The 24487-nt window shown below is 45.0% G+C and overlaps 1 protein-coding gene across 1 annotated transcript in view; it reads right to left on the bottom strand.

The window, feature by feature from the left end:
* Nucleotides 1-24487, bottom strand: part of bpgm (2,3-bisphosphoglycerate mutase) — an 84068-nt gene that overhangs the window by 58555 nt on the left and 1026 nt on the right. The gene's annotated exons all lie outside the window — the stretch shown is intronic.

Genomic DNA, 24487 nt, shown 5'->3' with positions numbered 1-24487 from the left:
CCCCACCAGGCTCTCTCTCCCTCCCATCCCAGGCTCTCTTCCCCCGCCACCCCCCCCCCACCCCAGGCTCTACCCCCCACCCCCTATGCTCTCTCCCTCCCCCCCAACTCTCTCTTCCCCCATAGACTCTCCCTCCCTCCCACCCCAGGCTCTCTCGCTCTCTTCCCTGCCCCCCTTCCTCTCGGCTGCCCGCCAGGTCGGGGGCGCTTGGGGCAGGCTTAGCCAATGCTACAGATGAGCAACTATAGAGACAGATTAATCTCTCTGCTAAATGTATTCTTAGGCTACTACCTGCAGCATCACTTCACAATTAGATGGATCCCAATCCTTTGATTTGGTCATTGTATCTGTAAAACATAATGAAACAAAACAGGATTTGAAATTTCACATGGGCCGCTCGACAACATGGTCGGAATGACAATTCTGGTCCGGCACTTCCAGTTCAGGTGGGAGGTATCGGGGGAGGGGGACTCGACCGGGTGGGAGGATTGGGGCGGGGACTCCTCAGATCCTCCACAGTACAAATACTCACTTCGATAAGGAGGCCACATAAGTGTCTAAATGGGGAAGAGGAACAGAGGGACGTGGAGATACAGATACACAAATCACTAAAAATATTGATGCAGGTTAATAAGGCTATAAAATAAAGCACTGGGGTTCATTTCTAGAGGGATAGAATTGAAATACAGAGAAGTTATGTTAAACTTGTGTAGAATCTTGCCACGACCACACTTGGGAGTACTGTGAACAGTTCTGGTCTCTAACATAGAGGCACGAGAGAAGGTGCACAAAAGATTTACTGGAATGATACCAGAACTGAGAGGTTATATCTTGGGAAAGATTGAACAGGCTGGGGCTCTTTTCTTTTTAGAAAAGAGAAGATCTGAGAGCGTTCTTTAAGATTATGAAGGGGTATGATAGAGTGGTGGTAGAGAGGATGATTCCACTTGCGGGTAAGACCAGCCATAAATATAAGATAATCACTAATAAATCCAATAAGGAATTCAGGCGAAACCCAGAGAGTGGTTAGAACACAAGGAGTAGCTGAGGTGAATAGCGTTAAGGGGCAATTCGATAAGCAATGAGGGAGAACGGAATAGAAGGATACTTAGTTAAGAAGGCATACGTACTTTATTAACCGAGGCATAGAATATCAGAGCAGGGAGGTTATGCTTGAATTGTATAAAACACTAGTTAGGCCACAGCTAGAGTACTGTGTACAGTTCTGGTCACCACATTACAGGAAAGATGTGATTGCATTAGGTACAGAGGAGATAAACAAAGATGTTCCCAAGACTGGAGAATTGTAACTATGAGGAAAGATTGGATAGCCTGGGGTTGTTTTCTTTGGAGCAGAGGAGGTTGAGGGGTGACTTAATTGAGGTGTATAACATTATAAGGGGCCTGGATAGAGTGGATAGGAAGAACCTATATTCCTTATCAGAGAGGTCAATGACCAGGGGGCATCGATTTAAAGTAATTGGTACTTGACAAGCACCAAGTAATTGGCGAGTTGAGGAGAACATTTTTCATCTAGAGGGTGGTGGGGGTCTGGAACTCATTGCCTGAAACGGTGGTGGAGGCAGAAACCCTCATCACATTTAAAAAGTACTTGGATACACACTTGAAGTGCCATAATCTTCAAGGCTACGGACCAAGAGCTGAAAACTGGGAGTTGACGGAAAGCTCTTTTTCGGCCGGCACAAACACAATGGGCCAAATGGCCGCCTTCTGGGCTGTAAATTTCTATGATTTTATGAAGGATATTTTGAATGGATTAGATGAATAAGGGTGGGAGGAGGCTCATGTGGAGCGTAAACCTCGGCATGGGCCTGTTGGGCTGAATGGCTTGTTTCTGTGCTCTAACTACTTTGTAATACTTTATAATTAAAGTGCCCCCTTTTTAAAGGGGCACAAACCATAAGCACCAAATTATAAATAAAACAGAAAACTTATCAAATCATAACATTATTGCCTGTGTCCACTATGCACTTCAGTCCGTCTGATGCCCACCAGTCGCAGAGGGTTCAAGCATACCAGCTGACACTGCATGCTCCTAGTTCAAGAAACACTGGGTGTCCTCGTACAGTAAACACAGCTAGTTAGCATGCAGGTACAGCAAGCAATTAGGAAGGCAAATGGCATGTTGGCCTTTATTGCTAGGGGGTTGGAATACAAGAGTAAGGAAGTCTTGCTACAATTGTTCAGGGCTCTGGTGAGACCACAGCTGGAGTACTGTGCACAGTTTTGGTCTCCTTATTTAAGGAAGGACACACTTGCCTTAGAGGCATTGCAGCAGAGGTTCACTAGATTGATCCCTGGAATGAGAGGGTTGTCCTATGAGGAGAGATTGAGTAGATTGGACCTGTACTTTCTGGAGTTTAGAAGAATGAGAGGTGATCTCATTGAAACATATAAGATTCTGAGGGGATTGACAGGGTAGATGCTGAGAGATTGTTTGCCCAGATTGGAGAGTCTACACTAGGGGGCATTGTCTCAGGATAAGGGACCAACCTTTTAAGATTGAGATGAGGAGAGATTTCTTCACCTAGAGAGTTGTGAATCTTTGGAATTCTCTGCCTCAAAGTGCTCAGTCGTTGAGAATATTCAAGGCTAAGATAGATAGATTTTTGGACTCCAGAGGAATTAAGGGATATGGGGATAGGGCAGGAAAGTGGAGTTGATGTAGAAGATCAGCCATGATCTTATTGAATGGCATAGCGGGCTCGAGAGGCCATATGGCCAACTCCTGCTCCTAAATCTTATATTCTTATGTGCTCCTTCCCCAAGAAGAGAGGCAGGCAGCTGGAGTGAACAACCTCATCAGCCACATCCACCGTGGACCTCTTCATGGGTACTGTCTCTCACATTCAGTACAAGATTTGCAATGATGGACCTTCTTTAAATAAAGAAAACGAACTGCAAATGCTGGAAATCTAAAATCGAAACAAAAAACATTGGAAATATACAGGAAGTCTGTCAGCATTGGGTAAAGGGAAAAGTTAGTAAACCCTGCTTCCAAACTGCATTTTCTCTTTACAGATGCCAACAGGCTTGCTGTACATTTCTAGGATTTCCCATTCAATTTCAACAACAACCAACTTGCATTATGTAGGACCTTTAACATAGTAAGACATTCAAAGGCACTTCACTGGAGCGTTAGGAAACAGAATTTGACACCAAGCCACATAAGGAAATATTATGACAGGTGTCCAAAAGCTTGGTCAAAGAGGTAGATTTTAAAGAGCATCTTAAAGGAGGAGAGAGAGGCAGAGAGGTTTGGGGAGGGAATTCCAGAGTTTAGGGCCTAGGCAGCTGAAGCCATGACTGCCAATGGTGGATCAATTAAAATCAGGGATGCGCAAGATGCCAGAATTGGAGAAGAAGTGGCAGCATGACAAATCAGAGACAGTGGAGGGTTCGAGAGAGGTGGTGGTGAGGTGGAGCTGGGTGTCATCAGTATACACGTGGAATCTTAAGTTGTGTTTTCAGATGATATCGCTGAGGGTTAGCATGTAGATGAGAAATAGGAGGTGGCCAAGGATAGATCTTGGGGGATTCCAAAGGTAACGGTGCCGGAGCAGGAAGAGAAGCCATTGCAGATAATTCTCTGGCTATGACTGGATAGATAGGAAGGGAACCAGGTGAGGGCATTTCCACCCAGCTGGACGATGGTGAAGAGGCATTGGAGCAGGATGGTGTGGTCAACCATGTCAAAGGCTGCAGACAGGTCCAGGAGGATGAGGAGGGATAGTCCACCACAGTCACAGTCATATAGGATATCATCTGTGAATTTGATAAGGACTGTGGCAGGGGCAGAAACCTCATTATAGGGGTTCAATCATGGAGTTGCAGGAAAGATGGGCATGGATTTGGGAGGCGATAACATGTTCAAGGGCTTTGGAGAGGAAAGGGAGGTTGAAGATGGGATGGTAGTTTGCAGTGACGGTGGGGTCGAGAGTGGGTTTTAAAGAAGAGGAGTGATGGGAGCAGATTTGAAAGGGAGTGGGACAATATCTGAGGAGAGGAAACCTTTAACAATATCAGCTAACATGGGTGCCAAGAGGGAAGTTAGATGGTTAGCAATGTGGTGGGAACAGCATCTAGGGAGCAGGAGGTGGGTCTCATGAACAAGATGAACTTGGAGAGAGCATGAGGGGAGATAGGAGGGAAGCCAGAGAAAGATATAAGTTCAAGGCTAGGGTGGGGGAAGCTTAGGGGAAGTTTGGCCCAGTGAGCTAGAGGAAGGGAGGGAAGTGCCAGAGGCTGCTGAATGGATGGTCTCAATCTTAATGACAAAGAACTCCATGAGCCCATCACACTTGTTGTTGGAGGGGAGAGTGAAGGAGATAGGGAAGAGGGGGTTAAGAAGACAGTTTGTAGTGGAGATGAGAAGCCAGGTGTTATCTTTGCATTTCATAATGATCCTGGAATAGTGAGCAGTTTTGGCAGGAGAGCAGGACCAAATAGTGCTTTATGTGTTTCAGCCAGTTTTGGTGATGCATGGTTAAAGCAGTTATCTGCCATAAATGTTCAAGTCTGCGTCCCTTGGACTTAAGGGAGCAGAGTTGAGGGCCATATCAAGGGCAATGACCAGGGTGAGAGAGAGTAATGGTTTTAATGAGCGCAAGGGCATCAAAGGTGGAGGTGAGGGTGTGATTGAGCAGATTGGTAGCTGCAGAAATGTTGTGGTGAATGGAGGGCCAAAGACTAGATAGTTGGGAATTTGAAAATGCTGTAATAAGTGACTTGGGGGAGAGCTTTTTCCAGGGGCGGACACAGAAGGAAATGGGATTGTGAGGAGAAAGGGGTTGTGAGTGAAAAAGGATTGAAGGACATGATCAGAAATGATTGTATGTGATTGACATGATGGGAGTAGAGAGGCCACATGAGATGCCAAGGTCAAGGGCCCGTGTATATGGGTAGGGGAGTTTATATGGTGGTAGAGATTAAGTGAGGAATTTGGTCCAGTGAACTCATTGGAGAGAGGGCATGATTTGAGATGGAGGTTGAAAGCACTGAGGTTGAGAAGTTGCTCGGTGCAGAGGCTGAGGGAGGAAAGCAGAGAAGATATCTCAGTGAGAAACTTGGCGTGGTGCTTGGATGAGCAGTAGAGAATGAGGATTTTAAAGGAGAGGTGAGGGGATAGAACAAGGCGAGATGTACAAAGTATTGAGAAGGTGCCAGAGGAGTAGGGGACAGTCCAAAGTTTGACTTGGTGATAAGTGCCACACCATCATCACAGTGTCTGGGTGGGACAAGTGGTGGAGGGTATAGCCAGGTGGGGAGGCTTCATTAAGAGGGAAGGTGTCATCACCCATCAGCCAAGCTCATGTCAAGCCATGATGTTGATCCATTCATCCATAATAAACTCATGGATGTCAAGGGTCTTGTTCACAAGTGAACAGTCATTCACTTATGTGTAATATCACATTGTTATAGCTTTTTAATGTTTCCCCCTTTCTGCTTTCCTCTCCCAAAGGTGGTGACCTCTCCATCACTGCCCTTGATTGTACCATCAGACTTCAAATCCTGTAAGAACTACAACTTTCTCTAGCTCAACATCAGCAAGACAGAAAATTATAAACTTACATTTATACAGCACCTTTCGCATCCTCAGGGCATCCCAAAGCAATTCACAAACTATGAGTTATTTTCGAAGTGCAGTCATTGTTAATATGTAGGTAAACAGCAGCCTATTTGCATACAATAGGGTTTCACCACAGCAAAGTAAATAAATTACCACTTATATTTTTCTTGGTCACATCAAGACTTGATTATTCCCAATGTGCTGCTGGCCTCCCAAACTCTGCGGGCTAGAATTTGCATGCAGATCGCCCCTGCCCAATCCTTAGCAGTATTGCGGCAGTTACGCCTTTTTAACCACCAGAATACCGCTGGTGCACGCTCCCGCGGTTTGTGGGTGTTCCATGTCGGCGGCGGCGAAGCGGTGCGGGAGCGGAGTGCAGTGGGCGGCCAAAGCGGGACCAAAGTCGGCGATCAGCTTACCTGTATAAAGGAAAGCTGAACTGCTGTCTGAAAGGGCCAAAAACGCTTCTCTGCGCATGCGCGAACATTCTCCCGCGATTTTGGGGTCAAGGGTGACCCCGCACATGCGCAGAGAAGAGAAGGACAGCACTCAACATTTTAAAGCTGAAGAGGTCAGTGCATGTCAGTGAGAGAGGAGCAGTGAGGATTTGTTTTTTTTTTAGGATTCTTTACTATTTTCACAATTATATAATATTATAAAAGAATATAATTAATAATATCAGTAATAATAATTATAATAATAATACATCCGAATATTAATAATAAATAAATAAATAAATATTTCAATTGAAATATATATATATAAATCAATATGCAAAGAATGGAGAATCAAGCCATACAAGTGGAGAGGGAGTTAGGTGGGAGCAAAAGGGCCACTCGTTTCTCGGAGGAAGTCCAGGAGGCATTGCTGGGCGAAGAGGAGACCCGTTGGAATGAGTTAACACGGGGTGGGCGAGGGAAACCGTCACCGTTTGTGTATCAGCGGTTATGGCGAGAGATCGTTGAGGCGGTGTCCTCTTTTGCACTCGTGATGCAGGGGCTGAACCAGTGCCGCGAACGGTGGAATGACATCGTTGGGTCTGCAAGAGTAAGTAGTAACATTTATCATGCATTGATGATTTACTCTTGAATAGTGACATGTTTTATGATGTTGTAAAGCTTGGTGTCATTTTTATTTCCCATCATCAAACTCATTGTGTTAGTGCTCTGTATTTTCATGTGCTCATCATGCAACACTTGCGTGCTAACAAAACTTAAATCGTGCAGTCATTGACGAAAAGCCTGGGGGAGGTTATTTGGGGATGTGTACCAATATATTGTGTATGTATGTATGTATGTGTGTGCTCGATATTAGTAGCTGTTAAATTATGTAAGGGGTGGTTTTCAGGGGGTCAGCTTTCCCTTCTGACCTTATATGAGCGGTTCCGAATTGCTCCCACACCCTTGGTTCTAGACACTGGAATTATGAAGGGACTGCGACAGACTTGGACAGACAATCGGTTTCAAGGTAGGAAGCAGGTATGGCTTTATTGTGTCTAAAAAGAAGTAAAGGGCACACCTTTAATAACACACACAGAATATTAATACCAATACACACTGAGGGGTACAACACATTGAATACAATGTCACATTACAGCCTGTGGGGAAAAGAATACAGCTTAAACTCTAAATGAGGTAAAGAGGAGAATGCAGATACATTTACACAAGTTATCCCAGCCTCCCCCCTCCCAATTCCCCTAACTAACTAAGTTCTCGCTCAAGGGGTTCAGGGGCTATGCTCACCAATTCCTTTTGACAGTTGCCGGTGAATCGCGGTTTCAGGGTTCGCTGCACTTGGCCTTCTAGGCGAGCCGTACCCCGGATGGAGGAGAGGACTTCGGACTGCGTAGTCTTCGGTTGGGGTGCGAGCATTGATGCGGTATGTTGCGTTTTGGATGTATGGGGTAAGTACCCACTTTCTTTGGTTAGGAATAGTTTTAGTTAGTCCTTTTTGGTAATTTCTCACCCGTTGGGTCGTTCAGAAGTAGATTGTAGAGTGGTTGTCAATTTGGTTGCTGACAACCTTCTGTTTCGCGGGCCTCGTGCTCGGTCAGTTCTTGATGAGTTCTAGTAGTTTCCGTCACTATTCCATTTCTTCAATCCCCAGCTCCGGCTGCTTGTGTCTGTGTCTGTGTTCGAGTCTGTGTCTTTTCCTGGTAAAACTGAGAATAGATATACCCCAAAAAGGCTTCCTTATCTCCCACCAAATCTGGCCCAGCTCTTTGTTTCGATTGTGCAGCCCAGCTAACTGAATTAAGTGGTTTTACTCTGGCGTTAATAGGCTTTTCGAAGTTGATGAGCTCTCGTCCATTGTGCTAGTCTGGCCTGAACCAGATATTTCTATGCCTGTTGAAAAGGTGTTGGAATATGTATGTGACATTTGGGTTCTCTGGGTGTGGTGATAATGTTTCTTCCATGGTCGATTGTTTGAATGCTAATGTTTTCTAGGGGCAAGTTTCGAGGGTAAACAGTCCCCAGACAATTTGATTAGCTCCAATGTCCAAACTGACCCTTTAGAGATTGACCCCACCCCTTTTCTTGCAGACCCAACATTCACATTTTAAAAATCCCAAATTCGATTAAAGTTCGTAGTTTCTTCCATGTGCACTTTAGGATTTCAAACTTTCTGGTAGATAGTTCCAAATTAAATTCCCTTCCCTGTAAGTCCAAACACTGGGGGGGTCTCCATGAATGCATCCCCTTTTATCCCCTGCAGGCCTCGTCTCCCCCTTTAAAACTCATTTGTGTCCCAAAGTTTTTTCTTCCATTTTAAAAGTCCAGAAAGGGATTCTTCTTCTCTGCAGGGGAAAGGTACCAGGAATCTTTGCGAAATATTGGTAAATTCTATAATTAGTTCACCCATATTTTTTGTCACCTTTGCAGAAAAAAATAGCCAGCAACAGGGGCGGTGGTCCGTCGATGACTATTCCTCTCATGGACCTCGAGGAACGCGCCGCAGCCCTGATGGAGGCGTATGATCGCACCACCACGTGTGTTGGTACCAAACCAGTTCTCCTGGAGGGTAAGTCTGCATAATCCCTGGTTGTGGGTTCGTAGACCCACTCCGGGACCTGAGCATAAGATTGAGGCTGACACCAGTGCAGTATTGCTGCAAATGTCATTTTTCAGGTGAGATGTTAAATGAAGGCTCCATCTGCATGTTCTGATTGATGTAAAAGATCCCATTTTTTTAAAAAAGAGCAGGGAATTTTCCTAATAGGCTGTTCAAAGTTTCTCCTTTAACAACATCAAAATCAATTATCTGGCCATGATCCCAATCCAGGAAACTGGGTCAGGGTCATGTTGAGGCCAGGACAGTGATCCCACCTGATCCTTCTCCGGCAACAAACCCACCGCCGTGGAATATCCAAGCAGTGGCGTGTCAAGTTGGCTGAATACCAAAAATATTTTGTGGTAGAATGTGATTGGTTATTTTTGTAACTGGAGCACAGGAACAGGAGTAGGCCATTCAGTCCCTTGAGCTTGTTCCAATGATTCAATTAGATTGTGGATGATTTTTTCTAATCTTAACTCTAATTACCTGCCTTGGTTCCATATCTCTTAATACCCTTACCTAACAAAAATCTATCAATCTCAGTTTTGAAATTTTCAATTGACCCCCTTTGGGGGAGAGAGTTCCATACTTCCAGCAGCCTATGTGTGAAGAAGTGCTTCCTGACATCACCCCTGAAAGGTCAAGCTCTAATTTTAAGGTTATGCCCCCTTGTTCTGGACTCTCTATCAACCCTATTAAATACTTTAATTACCTTAAACACCTCAATTATACCATCTTATTACCATATTAATTTTGCATGCTCAAGGGAATATAAGCCAAGACTATTCAATCTGTTCTCACAATTTAACCCTTTAAGCTCTGGTATCATTCCAGTGAATCTGTGCAGTGCCTCCAAGGTCAATATATCCTTTCTGACATGCAATGCCTAAAACCAAATGCAGTACTCTAAATGGGGCCTAACCAGAGCTTTATTCATAACCAGCATCACTTCCACCCTTTTGTAGTCCAACCACCTTGAGATAAAGGCTAACATTCCATTAGCCTTTTTAATTATTTTTTGTATGAAATGACACTATAGAGATTTGCTTGGTTCCTGGCAAAGTGGATAACCTCACATTTTCCCATATTATACTCCATTTGCTAAATTTTTGACCACTCACTTAGCCTGTCTATATCCCTTTCCAGATTTTTTGTGTCCTCACAATTTGCTTTCCCACCCATCTTTGTATCATCAGCAAACTTAGCCACATTACACTTGGGGCCCAAATTTGATGAAGGCCCCCGCCCGCCCAAGTGCCGTCCAAAGGACCGCCGGTGGCCGCCAAGGTACCTGACGGTACGTTTACCGGGGTTTTCATCGGAGAGTTCCCTCAAAGGTTGGCGGGTGGCAAATAAGCGACTTATGTTGCCAATTTGGGCGGCAGCTGGCGGGAGCTCTCATTCTCGGCGGCAAAGGTACTTGCTGCCCAAATGCCGCTGAGGATGGAGTCGAGTCCACGGAGGGTCGAAGAGCTGAAAAGCAAAAGCATTAAAAAAATTAAAAAGACATTTGAAGACCTTCTGTGGACCCCATCCAGGTAAGGACCTGTAAAGAAAAAAATTACAAAAAGTGTACTAACCACTTTTTCACCATTTTCTTACCTACCATCGGGGACAGACCAGCCTCCAGCCAACGGTCCACCCCCATTCTGCCGCTGACTCCCGCCTGCATCAATATCGCAGCTTAGCGGGCGGGAGGTCAGTTGTGCAACTCGGCCGCCTGCTGACATCGGCGAGTGGTTCCCGGCGCCTCACCCCTCCCGCCCGCTCCAGCCCGTTCCAAGCTATGTCGAAAGTGGCACTGGGCGGATGTTGCAGAGGAATGTTGGCGGCAGTCGGCGGCAGTGGACGGTAAGTTCTTCAATTTTGGGCCCTCGGTCCCTTCATCCAAGTCATTAATATAGATCGTAAATAGTTGAGGCCCCAGCACCGATCCCTGCAGCACCCCACTAGTTACTGTTTGCCAACCGGAAAATTACCCATTTATCCCGATTCTCTGCTTTCTGTTACTTAGCCAATCCTCTATCCATGCTAATATATTACCCCCAACCCCATGAACGTCTTTCTTGTGCAGTAACCTTTTATGTGGAACCTTATCGAATGCTTTCTGGAAATCCAAATACACCACATCCACTTGCTCCCCTTTATCCACCCTGTTCGTAACATCCTCAAAGAACTCTAGAAAATTTGTAAAACATGATTTCCCTTTCATAAAACCATGCTGACTCTGCTTGACTGAATTATGCTTTTCCAAATGTCCTGCTACTGCTTCTTTAATAATGGACTCCAGCATTTTACCAATGACAGATGTTAGGCTAACTGGTCTATAGTTTCCTGCTTTCTGTCTGCCTCCTTTTTTAAATAGGGGCATTACATTTGTGGTTTTCCAATCCGCTGGGACCTCCCCAGAATCCAGGGAATTTTGGTAGATTACAACCAATGCATCTACTATCTCTGCAGACCCGAGGATGCAAGCCATCAGATCCAGGGGACTTGTCCACCTTTAGTCCCATTATTTTACCGAGTATTACTTCTTTAGTGATAGTGATTGTTTTTAGTTCCTCCCTCCCTATAGACCCTTGATTATCCCCTATTGAGATGTTTTTAGTATCTTCTACCGTGAAGGCCGATACAAAATATTTGTTCAAAGTCTCTGCCATTATTAATTCCCCAGTCTCATCCACTAAGTGACCAACATTTACTTTAGCCACTCTTTTCTTTTTTATGTACCAATAGGAACTCTTACTATCTGTTTTTATATTTCGTGCTAGTTTACTTTCATAATCAGTCTTCCCTCTCTTTATTATTTTTTTAGTTGTTCTTTGCTGGCTTTTAAAAGTTTCCCAATAAGATCACTTCACAGACTGCTCCTCTCTAGCTGAAAAGTAAAATCTCTCCAGTCCTTTCTTGAGACTCACATCTCACAACGGGGATCAGCCTCGTGTCTCCGTGACCAGAACTGGGCACAGTTCTTGAACAATGGCCTGACCAGAACACACTGGCCGAGAAATTTGATGTCGTTCTGCCCCTTTTACAAGCGTAAAGCAGATGCTGAAGCATCCAATGTAGTGGGTAGCATGATTGAGCACACTCCGCGGCAGAAGAGCACCATCTGCTATATTGGTATAGGCATCAAAACAGGGCATCCAAGGCCTGAGCCTGAAGCAAGCGTTAGGTCCTGTGTATTTGCAAATAAAAGTCTCATCATCATCAAAGGCAGTCCCTCGGAATTGAGGAAGACTTGCTTCCACTCAGAATGAGTCCTTAGGTAGCTGAACAGTCCAATATGAGAGCCACAGTCCCTGCCACAGGTGGGACAGGCAGTCGTTGAGGGAAAGGGTGGGTGGGACTGGTTTGCCGCACGCTCTGTCCATTGCCTGCGCTTGTTTTCTGCATGCACCATGCACTCAGCGATGAGACTTGAGGCGCTCAGCGCCCTCCCGGATGCACTTCCTCTACTTAGGGCGGTCTTTGGCCAGGGACTCCCAGGTGTCGGTGAGGATGTTGTACTTTATCAGGGAGGCTTTGAGGGTGTCCTTGTAACGTTTCCTCTGTCCACCTTTGGCTTGTTTGCCATGAAGGAGTTCCAAGTAGAATGCTTGCTTTGGGAGTCTCGTGTCTGGCATGCGGACAATATAGCCTGCCCAGCGGAGCCTGGTCGAGGACAATAATGTTGGTGCATCTGTTGCCTGTTTGATGCCTCCTTTATTAAATTGGTTTGCCCTGAATGCAGCCGGCACTAGTTTGGCTGCATACAGGAAAACCAGGTCTAAATGCTGCCATAATGGGACAGCTACAGGCTACCGCCAAAAAGGTAAATTAAAAAAATTAATTCGCTGAATAAAGAGTCGGTGTACGGGCTGCTGACAGCCATTGCTTGCCACCCCTCCCAATCGCTGCCTTGACTCCCCTTCCAATCACACTCCTCGCTCCCTTTCCCAATCGCTACTTCGACCCCCTCGCAATCTCCCCCTCCCTCCCTTTCTCTATTGTCTTCCTCCCTCATCCGATCGCCCCCCTATCTCCCTTTCCCTACTGCCCAATCCCTCCGTCTCCCGAACCGCCCCCTTCTCCCAGTCGCCCCCGCTCTCCTGGTCATCCCCCTTCTCCCAGTTGCCTGCCCTCTCCAGCTCGTCCCCTCTCCCCCACCTGCAGATACTTGTTCAGCAATGCCAGGCAGCTCACCGCTCTGATGTAAATGAGGTCCAAGGACCAATATCGGGCCTACTCATTCTGGTGCAATCACTGATCCCCAAATAGAACCAATTTCTAGGCCTATATAGATTCATCATGAGTTTCTGTGACATATTTTACTGTTTCATAGATAGACTGGAGAAGGAGGGGTGATAACTTTCCTGACTGGGAGGCCGGGTTTCCCGCAGGCCCTGCCGATTTTACTGCCGGGGCCTAATTTGTATGCGAAGCCTTAGATTCCCGCCCACAGCCAGCCAGCTGGAGAGGCTTAGTTGTGAGGGGTCATTCCGGGGGAGGATGTTCGGGATCGGCAAATGGAGAGTTTGGGGATCGGCAGGAGGGGGGTCAGTGATCGGGGCCGGAGGGTCGGAGATCTGGAGGGGGGTCAGGATTGGGAGGGTGGTCAGCAATCAGGATGGGGGGGAAAGAGAGGATTGATGGTGGGGGTGTGGAGCGGGTTGGGGAGAGGCCTGGGAATGCGATCGAAGGCCTCGTGGATAGGTCTCCGAACATGGGGTGTGGGTATGGCAGGGTCCCTAGATTCAGGAGGTAGGTATAATGCCACTTAGCCCCTGGTTGAATCAGTCCCCACTGTAATGAGATAATGTATAGCGCCCTCTAGCTAAGAGGTATGGGGAGCTGTATTGAGAGAGAGGGTCTGTGATGGAACGCCATCTTAAGCTCCACATGGCTGTCTGAGATCTCCTCAATCAATAGAGTTCAGTTGAACTAAGAGTGTTCAAGAGACTATAAAATACATGGTGCCAGAAGCGGAGACTTCCAATCTTTCGTTGAATGCATCTAAGACCGAAATACTAGAACTGTAAGACGTTTTTGAGCTGATCAAAATCGACGTTAAGCAGTGCATTGCAGAGCTTGCTTCCTACACATCACGCGTGGATCCATGAAATGCGATAAGTAGTCATAAGCTTGTAAAATAATCTAGAGTCATTAGTAAAGTAAACTTAAAATGGCATAATTTATTGTAGAGCCTCGATTGAAAAAGTATTTCTACAAATACATGGCCACGATATTTTACTATTAGACTTGTTCTAGTCCTCTGGTATTTGAACTGTATACATGTATGTGACAAGTTCTAAACTGTAGTGAGCTGTCATAACCACCACGGTGCCAATTCCCATGCACATTCCTCTCCCACCTCCATTGCAGGTGACTGGCGATTTGAAAGCCAACTGTAAAAAATTCAAACAGCTGTGGGACATAGATATGCACATAGATTGGGCTAGCCAAACTGGAAGCAATACGGTGGAGGAGGATTTCCTGGAATGCATAAGGGATGGTTTTCTAGACCAATATGTCGAGGAACCAACTAGGGGGGAGGCCATCTTAGACTGGGTGTTGTGTAATGAGAGAGGATTAATTAGCAATCTCATTGTGCGAGGCCCCTTGGGGAAGAGTGACCATAATATGGTGGAATTCTGCATTAGGATGGAGAATGAAACAGTTAATTCAGAGACCATGGTCCAGAACTTAAAGAAGGGTAACTTTGAAGGTATGAGGCATGAATTGGCTAAGATAGATTGGCTAATGATACTTAAGGGGTTGACTGTGGATGGGCAATGGCAGACATTTAGAGAACGCATGGATGAATTACAACAATTGTACATTCCTGTCTGGCGTAAAAATAAAAAAGGGAAGGTGGCTCAACCGTGGCTATCTAGGGAAATCAGGGATAGTATTAAAGCCAAGGAAGTGGCATACAAATTGGCCAGAAATAGCAGCGAACCTGAGGACTGGGAGAAATTTAGAACTCAGCAGAGGAGGACAAAGGGTTTGATTAGGGCAGGGAAAATGGAGTACGAGAAGAAGCTTGCAGGGAACATTAAGGCGGATTGCAAAAGTTTCTATAGGTATGTAAAGAGAAAGAGGTTAGTAAAAACAAACGTAGGTCCCCTGCAGTCAGAATCAGGGGAAGTCATAACGGGGAACAAAGAAATGGCAGACCAATTGAACAAGTACTTTGGTTCAGTATTCACTAAGGAGGACACAAACAACCTTCCGGATATAAAAGTGGTCAGAGGGTCTATTAAAGAGGAGGAACTGAGGGAAATCTTTATTAGTCGGGAAATTGTGTTGGGGAAATTGATGGGATTGAAGGCCGATAGATCCCCAGGGCCTGATGGACTGCATCCCAGAGTACTTAGGGAGGTGGCCTTGGAAATAGCGGATGCATTGACAGTCATTTTCCAACATTCCATTGACTCTGGATCAGTTCCTATCGAGTGGAGGGTAGCCAATGTAACCCCACTTTTTAAAAAAGGAGGGAGAGAGAAAGCAGGGAATTATAGACCGGTCAGCCTGACCTCAGTAGTGGGTAAAATGATGGAATCAATTATTAAGGATGTCATAGCAGCGCATTTGGAAAATGGTGACATGATAGGTCCAAGTCAGCATGGATTTGTAAAAGGGAGATCATGCTTGACAAATCTTCTGGAATTTTTTGAGGATGTTTCCAATAAAGTGGACAAAGGAGTACCAGTTGATGTGGTATATTTGGACTTTCAGAAGGCTTTCGACAAGGTCCCACACAGGAGATTAATGTGCAAAGTTAAAGCACATGGGATTGGGGGTAGTGTGCTGACGTGGATTGAGAACTGGTTGTCAGACAGGAAGCAAAGAGTAGGAGTAAATGGGTACTTTTCGGAATGGCAGGCAGTGACTAGTGGGGTACCGCAGGGTTCTGTGCTGGGGCCCCAGCTGTTTACATTATACATTAATGATTTAGACGAAGGGATTAAATGTAGTATCTCCAAATTTGCGGATGACACTAAGTTGGGTGGCAGTGTGAGCTGCGAGGAGGATGCTATGAGGCTACAGAGTGACTTGGATAGGTTAGGTGAGTGGGCAAATGCGTGGCAGATGAAGTATAATGTGGATAAATGTGAGGTTATCCACTTTGGTGGTAAAAACAGAGAGACAGACTATTATCTGAATGGTGACAGATTAGGAAAAGGGAAGGTGCAACGAGACCTGGGTGTCATGGTACATCAGTCATTGAAGGTTGGCATGCAGGTACAGCAGGCGGTTAAGAAAGCAAATGGCATGTTGGCCTTCATAGCGAGGGGATTTGAGTACAGGGGCAGGGAGGTGTTGCTACAGTTGTACAGGGCCTTGGTGAGGCCACACCTGGAGTATTGTGTACAGTTTTGGTCTCCTAACTTGAGGAAGGACATACTTGCTGTTGAGGGAGTGCAGCGAAGATTCACCAGACTGATTCCCGGGATGGTGGGACTGACCTATCAAGAAAGACTGAATCAACTGGGCTTGTATTCACTGGAGTTCAGAAGAGTGAGAGGGGACCTCATAGAAACGTTTACAATTCTGACGGGTTTGGACAGGTTGGATGCAGGAAGAATGTTCCCAATGTTGGGGAAGTCCAGAACCAGGGGTCACAGTCTAAGGATAAGGGGTAAGCCATTTAGGACCGAGATAAGGAGAAACTTCTTCACCCAGAGAGTGGTGAACCTGTGGAATTCTCTACCACAGGAAGTAGTTGAGGCCAATTCACTAAATATATTCAAAAGGGAGTTAGATGAAGTCCTTAGTACTCGGGGGATCAAGGGGTATGGCGTGAAAGCAGGAAGTGGGTACTGAAGTTTCATGTTCAGCCATGAACTCGTTGAATGGCGGTGCAGGCTAGAAGGGCTGAATGGCCTGCTCCTGCACCTATTTTCTATGTTTCTATTTCTATGGGACAGCTATGAAATTATTACGAATATTGGGGAAAAACCAGACAGAGTTAGGGTTGCAACGTTTATCACTGCCATTGGCAGCGATGCCTTAGAGATCAGCAATAAACTTCCCTACAAATCAGAGAAAGACAAGCAGGAAATTGAGATTATTTTGAAGCTCTGGGAAGAGCACTGTAAAGACAAAATTAGCATAATCTATGAACGATACCAGCTTAACAACTGTGTACAAGACGACGAGCGGTTTGACAGGTATCACATGAAAGTGAGAGAGCTAGCATCATCATGTGATTTCAGCAATTTGAAGGATGATTGAATCAGAAACCGCATTGTCTGCAGAATATCTGATAACACTCTGCATAAGAGGCTGTTGCAAGAATCAAGCCTAACACTCGATAAATGTGTGATGTTCTGTTAAGCTACAGAGGCCACAGTTGCGCAAATGAAATCCATGATGCTCACTAAAACAGACTCTGAAGATGGAGGGCAGGGAAACCCAAGGCAAAAATCAAAAAGGGCCACATTAAAGAAAAATTCTAAAGGGGCAAAGTGTGTTCAAAAGACAAGCCTGAAGACTCTGTGTCTCAATGCGAGGAGTATTCATAATAAGGTGGACGAATTAACTGCAAAGGCAGCAATTAACGAATATGATATAATTGGCATCACGGAGACATGGCTCCAGGGTGACCAAGGCTGGGAGCTCAACACCAGGGGTATTCAACTTTCAGGAAGGATAGACAAAAAAGGAAAAGGAGGTGGTGTAGCGTTGCTGATTAAAGAGGAAATTAACGCAATAGTAAGGAAGAACATTAGCTTAGATGATGTGGAATCTGTATGGGTGGAGCTGCGGAATACCAAAGGGCAGAAAACGCTAGTGGGAGTTGTGTATAGACCACCAAACAGTAGTAGTGAGGTTGGGGACAGCATCAAACAAGAAATTAGGGATGCGTGCAATAAAGGTACAGCAGTTATCATGGGTGACTTTAATCTACATATATATTGGGCTAACCAAACTGGTAGCAATACGGTGGAGGAGGATATCCTGGAGTGTATTAGGGATGGTTTTCTAGACCAATATGTCGAGGAGCCAACTAGAAGGCTGGCCATCCTAGACTGGGTGATGTGTAATGAGAAAGGACTAATTAACAATCTTGTTGTGCGAGGCCCTTGGGGAAGAGTGACCATAATATGGTAGAATTCTTTATTAAGATGGAGAGTGACACAATTAATTCAGAGACGAGGGTCCTGACCTTGAGGAAAGATAATTTCAATGGTATGAGATGTGAATTGGCTAGAATAGACTGGCAAATGATACTTAAAGGGTTGATGATGGATAAGCAATGGCAAACTTTTAAAGATCACATGGATGAACTTCAACAATTGTACATCTCTGTCTGGAGTAAAAATAAAACAGGGAAGGTGGCTCAACCGTGGCTAACAAGGGAAATTAAGGATAGTTTTAAATCCAAGGAAGAGGCATATAAATTGGCCAGAAAAAGCAGCAAACCTGAGGACTGGGAGAAATTTAGAATCCAGCAGAGGAGGACAAAGTGTTTAATTAGGAGGGGGAATATAGAGTATGAGGGGAAGCTTGTTGAGAACATAAAAACTGACTGCAAAAGCTTCTATAGAAATGTGAAGAGAAAAAGATTAGTGAAGACAAATGTAGGTCCCTTGTAGTCAGATTCAGGTGAATTTATAATGGGGAACAAAGAAATGGCAGACCAGTTGAACAAATGCTTTGGTTCTGTCTTCACAAAGGAAGATACAAATAACCTTCTGGAAATACTAGGGGACCAAGGGTCTAGTGAGAAGGGGGAACTGAAGGAAATTGTGTTAGGGAAATTGATGGGATTGAAGGCCAATAAATCCCTGGGGCCTGATAGTCTGCATCCCAGAGTACTTAAGGAAGTGGCCCTAGAAATAGTGGATGCATTGGTGATCATTTTCCAACAGTCTATCGATTCTGGATCAGTTCCTATGGACTGGAGGGTAGCTAATGTAACAAAACTTTTTTAAAAAGGAGGGAGAGAGAAAACGGGAATTATAGACCGGTTAGCCTGACATCGGTAGTGGGGAAAATGTTGGAATCAATTATTAAAGATGAAATAGCAGCGCATTTGGAAAGCAGTGACAGGATTGGTCCAAGTCAGCATGGATTTATGAAAGGGAAATCATGCTTGACAAATCTTCTGGAATTTTTTGAGGATGTAACTAGTAGATGGATAAGGGAGAACCAGTGGATGTAGTGTATTTGGACTTTCAAAGGGCTTTTGACAAGGTCCCACGCAAGAGATTGGTGTGTAAAATTAAATCACATTGTATTGGGGATAATGTACTGATGTGGATAGAGAACTAGTTGGCAGACAGGAAGCAGAGAGTCGGGATTAACGGGTCCTTTTCAGAAAGGCAGGCAGTGACTAGTGGGGTGCTGCAGGGCTCAGTGCTGAGACCCCAGTTATTTACAATGTACATCAATGATTTAGATAAAGGAATTGAGTGTAATATCTCCAAGTTTGCAGATGACACTAAGCTGGATGGTGGTGTGAGCTGTGAGGAGGATGCTAAGAGGCTGCAGGTGACTTGGATAGGTTAGGTGAATGGGCAAATGCATGGCAGATGCAGTATAATGTGGATAAATGTGAGGTTATCCACTTTGGTGGCAAAAACATGAAGGCAGAATATTATCTGAATGGCGGCAGATTAGGAAAAGGGGAGGTGCAACGAGACCTTGGTGTCATGGTACATCAGTCATTGAAAGTTGGCATGCAGGTACAGCAGGCGGTGAAGAAGGCAAAGGGTATGTTGGCCTTCATAGCTAGGGGATTTGAGTATGGGAGCAGGGAGGTCTTACTACAGTTGTACAGGGCCTTGATGAGTCCTCACCTGGAATATTGTGCTCAGTTTTGGTCTAATCTGAGGAAGGACGTTCTTGCTATTGAGGGAGTGCAGCGAAGGTTCACCAGACTGATTCCCGGGATGGCAGGACTGACATATGAGGAGAGACTGGATCGACTGGGCCTGTATTCACTGGAGTTTAAAAGGATGAGAGGGGATCTCATAGAAACATATAAAATTCTGACGGGACTGGACAGGTTAAATGCAGGAAGAATGTTCCCGATGTTGGGGAAGTCCACAACCAGGAGACACAGTCTAAGGATAAGGGGTAAGCCATTTAGGACTGAGATGAGGAGAAACTTTTTCACTCAGAGAGTTGTTAACCTGTGGAATTCTCTACCGCAGAGAGTTGTTGATGCCAGTTCATTGGATATATTCAAGAGAGAGTTAGATATGGCCCTTACGGCTAAAGGGATCAAGGGATATGGAGAGAAAGCAGGAAAGGGGTACTGAGGTGAATGATCAGCCATGATCTTATTGAATGGTGGTGCAGGCTCGACAGGCCGAATGACCTACTCCTGCACCTATTTTCTAAAAAAAAATGTCAAAGCTGTCAGGCAAAAACACTGATCCACAAAGAAAGAATTCACAGACAAAGAGTTCATGAACAATTGCATATATTGTGGCAAAAGACATGAGCTGTCAAAAACTAAATACCCAGCATATGGGAAGATCTGTACAAGTTGCGGCAAAAAAGAAATCACTTTTCTCAAAGTGCAGACAAAGTGGATCGAGGCAGAAGTCTACACATAACCCTAAATGCAAGGGCAAGTCAAAAGTGTACGCACTACATGAAGAGAGTTATGATTCTGATTTTGAAGTCATGACTGTAAAAATGCTTGGTAAAGTTGATCGCACAATCAAGGACAAAGCTGACAGAAAGTACCCTAACAAGATTATGCCTACCTTCTCCATTAAAGGTCAAATGGTAAAAATGCAAATAGATTGTGGGGCCACATGCAATGTGCTACCTTTTAGATACTTACCTATAGGCTTAAAGGTAAATTAATCTAAGACAACACTGTCACTATGCAACCATTCCAGTGGTAGGGACTTGTAATGTGCCTAGAAAATACAAAGAACAAGCAAAAGTACGTTGTGCCCTTTGTGATCATCGAGGGCCAAAGTGCCCCACTGATTGGCTCATGCACTGCTTAACAGCTACAACTAATAAAAGTGCAGCATCAGAATATTGCGGTGGTAAATGAACCACGCGAATCGCAAACTACGAACAAGGCAAACTTCTCGCTAGTGTCAAAAATTGATGTCAACAATGCGTATCCGGATGTGTTTAAGGGACTTGGACACATGCCAGGGACAGTTCACCTTGAACTTAATGAATCAGCCACACCAGCTGTAACGCCACCCAGACGGGTGCGAATAGTGATCAAACAAAAGCTAAAAGAGGAACTCGATTGTTTGGAAAAACGACAAATTGTCACAAAAGTCGTTGAACTGACGGACTGGGTATCCAGTCTAGTGACTACAAAAATCAAATGGAAAGATACGAGTATGTATCGACCCTCAACATCTGAACAATGCCCTGAAACGTGGCCACTATCCACTTCCTGTGATCGATGACATCTTGCCACATATGTCAAATGTAAAGGTCTTCACTAAAGCAGACTGCAAGGAGGGTTTCTTGCAATGTGAACTAGACACAGAGTCCTCCTACCTCACGACCTTCCAGACTCCATGGGGAAGATATCGATATAATTTGGCATCAGTCCTGCCCCGGAAATCTTCCAGCAGAAGCTAGACCAGAACCTTGAGGGTCTAGATGCAGTCTACAAGATTGCACATGATATCTTGATCACTGGACGCGGTGAGACACTTAAAGAGGCCAATCTCGATCATGACACAAACTTACGCAAATTCATGCAGAGATGCAGAGAGCGAAACATCAAACCAAACTTTGATAAGTTCCAATACAAGAGCTCCCAAGTGAAATACATGGGACACATACTGTCTAGTGATGGACTCAAAGCCGATCCAAGCAAAGTGGTCGCAATCAACGAAATGCAGAAACCGCAGGATGTCGCAGGTGTACAATGATTTGTCGGCATTACAAAATACCTCACAAAATTCTTGCCAGATCTTTCAGACCTCAGTGAGCCTCTGTGACGGCTCATAATGACACAGTCTGGAAATGGACTGAAGAACAAGACAAAGCGTTTGAAGCTATCAAACAACGCGTGACAGATTCTCCAGTGCTCAGGTACTTTGACCACAAACTTGCAACTGCAGGTCAAGGAGGTGCTTTGAGCAAGGGTCTTGGGTTCATTCTTCTGCAACAGGGACAACCAATTGCATACGCGAGCTGAGCACTCACTCCAACAGAAACGCGATACTCTCAAATCGAAAAGGAGCTGCTTGCTCAAGTCTTCGGAATGGAACAAAACCAATCAATATGGTCGTAAGATCACACTATGGACAGACCATAAGCCTTTGGTTGTTATACAATACAAGCCGTTATCTACAGCACCCAAGTGGCTACAACGTCTGCTCATTCGGCTCAACCAATATGACGTTAAAATAAAGTATCAGCCAGGAAAGGAAATGTACCTAGCAGACACCTTCTTGCGTGCATACCTCGAAAACATGGAGAGATCACTGACAGAAATTGCAGTGGACTTTCTGCCACTCTCCAAACAAGGACTAACTACCATATAACGTGCAACTTCAAGCGACTCCATACTACAACTGGTCATACAACAGATCACAACAGGATGGCATAGTCTTCAAAGGCTATCGCTGTGTCATACCAAAATCCCTGAGATCCAACATTCGTCAGCGACTTCATGCTGCTCACTCTGACGTCGAGCACTCTTCGACATGCCAGTGAATCCGTTTACTGGCCAAGACTGAACAGTGATATAAAAAACTATGTTTCAAAGTGTGAAACATGTAACACTTGGAGAAAGAATGAATAAGACAAGAGTTTTGTTGTTGTTTGTTAAACTTGTAGTTCTTAACTTCTTATGAATACATGTATTAAACTACCCGTTTATATTGAAGCTAACTTTAATTCATTTTTATTTCTTATGAAAGGAAAGGTGTAACGAGATAATGTAGGCGGGAGGTAAAGGGAGCTGTATTGAGAGAGAGGGTCTGTGAAGGAACGCCATCTTAAGCTCCACATGGCTGTCTGAGATCCTCCAAATAAATAGAGTTAAGTTGAACTAAGAGTGTTCAAGAGACTATAAAATACACCCACCTCTGCTTAAGTGCCGGCTTTCACGAATTGTGTGAAACCATCTACAGGCAGTTAAAAACAAAATGGAGGGGAAAATAGAGGCTTCCAGCCACATTACAATATTTAAATTGTGGTAACGCCTCCTGGGAGCGGGTTGCTCGCCCGCCCCCAACCTGCCTCCGGGAAACCAGAGTGGGCTGGTTGGAGGCGGGATCAGTTCAGGATTCACATTTTTAACAATTTAACTGCCCCCACACTCCAAGCCCAGCCATTTTTTAATGGGATTTTAGCCCTTATTACAACTAGTTAGAAACAGAGAAAATAGGTGCAGGAGTAGGCCATTTGGCCCTTCGAGTCTGCACCGCCATTCAATGAGTTCAAGGCTGAACATGCAACTTCAGTACCCCATTCCTGCTTTCTCGCCATACCCCTTGATCCCCCTAGTAGTAAGGACTTCATCTAACTCCTTTTTGAATATATTTAGTGAATTGGCCTCAACAACTTTCTGTGGTAGAGAATTCCACAGGTTCACCACTCTCTGGGTGAAGAAGTTTCTCCTCATCTCGGTCCTAAATGGCTTACCCCTTATCCTTAGACTGTGACCCCTGGTTCTGGACTTCCCCAACATTGGGAACATTCTTCCTGCACCTAACCTGTCTAAACCCGTCAGAATTTTAAACGTTTCTATGAGATCCCCTCTCATTCTTCTGAATTCCAGTGAATACAAGCCCAGTTGATTCAGTCTTTCTTGATATGTCAGTCCTGCCATCCCGGGAATCAGTCTGGTGAACCTTCGCTGCACTCCCTCAATAGCAAGAATATCCTTCCTCAAATTAGGAGACCAAAACTGAGCACAATACTCCGGGTGTGGCCTCACCAAGGCCCTGTACAACTGTAGTAACACTTCCCTGCCCCTGTACTCAAATCCCCTCGCTATGAAGGCCAACATGCCATTTGCTTTCTTAACTGCCTGCTGTACCTGCATGCCAACCTTCAATGACTGATGTACCATGACACCCAGGTCTCGTTGCACCTCACCTTTTCCTAATCTGTCACCATTCAGATAATAGTCTGTCTCTCTGTTTTTACCACCAAAGTGGATAACCTCACATTTATCCACATTATACTTCATCAGCCATGCATTTGCCCACTCACCTAACCTATCCAAGTCACTCTACAACCACATTGCATCCTCCTCGCAGCTCACACTGCCACCCAACTTAGTGTCATCCGCAAATTTGGAGATACTACATTTAATCCCCTCGTCTAAATCATTAATGTACAATGTAAACAGCTGGGGCCCCAGCACAGAACCTTGCGGTACCCCACTAGTCACTGCCTGCCATTCTGAAAAGTACCCATTTACTCCTACTCTTTGCTTCCTATCTGCCAACCAGTTCTCAATCCATGTCAGCACACTACCCTCAATCCCATGTGCTTTAGCTTTGCACATTAATCTCTTGTGTGGGACCTTGTCGAAAGCCTTCTGAAAGTCCAAATACACCACATCAACTGGTTCTCCCTTGTCCACTCTGTTGGAAACATCCTCAAAAAATTCCAGAAGATTTGTCAAGCATGATTTCTCTTTCACAAATCCATGCTGACTTGGACCTATTATGTCACCTCTTTCCAAATGCGCTGCTATGACATCCTTAATAATTGATTCCATCATTTTACCCACTACCGATGTCAGGCTGACCGATCTATAATTCCCTGTTTTCTCTCTCCCTCCTCCCGCCACGCCACAAAGAAAGATGGTTCTTGCCTACAAGATAACCTCCATCTGCTGACCTCATGTCCACATTAACTACATAATGTCCTCGAGGTGCACACACTTTATGTCCA

This window comes from Pristiophorus japonicus, chromosome 13 (assembly GCF_044704955.1).
Source record: "Pristiophorus japonicus isolate sPriJap1 chromosome 13, sPriJap1.hap1, whole genome shotgun sequence".
Classification (NCBI taxonomy): domain Eukaryota; kingdom Metazoa; phylum Chordata; class Chondrichthyes; family Pristiophoridae; genus Pristiophorus; species Pristiophorus japonicus.
The sequence above is the reverse complement of the archived record's forward strand: the minus strand, read 5'-3'. Positions and strand labels throughout refer to the sequence as shown.